Source organism: Otolemur garnettii, unplaced genomic scaffold (assembly GCF_000181295.1).
Source record: "Otolemur garnettii isolate 467f Iridium unplaced genomic scaffold, OtoGar3 scaffold00291, whole genome shotgun sequence".
In the NCBI taxonomy this organism is placed as follows: domain Eukaryota; kingdom Metazoa; phylum Chordata; class Mammalia; order Primates; family Galagidae; genus Otolemur; species Otolemur garnettii.
In genome coordinates, this window is record NW_003852686.1 from 588,853 (window position 1) to 589,994 (window position 1,142).

Consider the following 1,142-nt stretch of genomic DNA (forward strand, 5'->3'; position numbering starts at 1 on the left):
GTCCTCACGTGTCTATGTGTCCTCACGTGTCTGTGTATCCTCACGTCTGTGTCCTCACATGTCTGTGTCCTCATGTGTCTGTGTGTCTTCACATATCTGTGTCCTCATGTGTCTGTGTGTCCTCACGTGTCTGTGCATGTCCTCACATGTCTGTGTGTCCTCACACGTCTGTGTCCTCACATGTCTGTGTGTCCTCACACGTCTGTGTCCTCACATGTCTCTGTGTCTTCACATGTCTCTGTATCCTCACATGTCTGTGTGTCCTCACATGTCTGTATCCTTACACGTCTGTGTCCTCACATGTCTGTGTGTCCTCACATGCCTGTGTCCTCACATGTCTGTGTGTCCTCTCGTGTCTGTGTCCTCTCATGTCTGTGTGTCCTCACATGTCTGTGTGTCCTCACACGTCTGTGTCTTCACATGTCTGTGTGTCCTCACATGTTTGTGTCCTCACGTGTCTCTGTCCTCACATGTCTGTGTGTCCTCATATGTCTGTGTGTCCTCACGTGTCTGTGTCCTCACGTGTCCGTGTGTCCTCACATGTCTGTGTGTCCTCATGTGTCTGTGTCCTCACACATCTGTGTCTTCACATGTCTGTGTGTCCTCACATGTTTGTGTGTCCTCACGTGTCTGTGTCCTCACATGTCTGTGTGTCCTCATATGTCCGTGTGTCCTCATGTGCCTGTGTCCTCACATGTCTGTGTGTCCTCACATGTCTGTGTCCTCACGTGTCCACGTGTCCTCATGTGTCTGTGTCCTCACGTGTCTGTGTCTTCACATGTTTCTGTGTCCTCACATGTCTGTGTCCTCACACATCTGTGTGTTCTCACACACATGTTTGTGTGTCCTCACGTGTCTGTGTGTCCTCATGTGTCTGTGTCCTCACACGTCTTTGTGTCCTCACACGTCTGTGTCCTCACACATCTGTGTGTCCTCACATGTCTGTGTCCTCACATGTCTGTGTCCTCACACGTCTGTGTCCTCACATGTCTATGTGTCCTCACACGTCTGTGTCCTCACGTGTCTGTGTCCTCACGTGTCTGTGTGTCCTCACATGCCTGTGCATGTCCTCACATGTCTGTGTGTCCTCACACGACTGTGTGTCCTCACACGTCTGTGTCCTCACACGTCTGTCTCCTCAC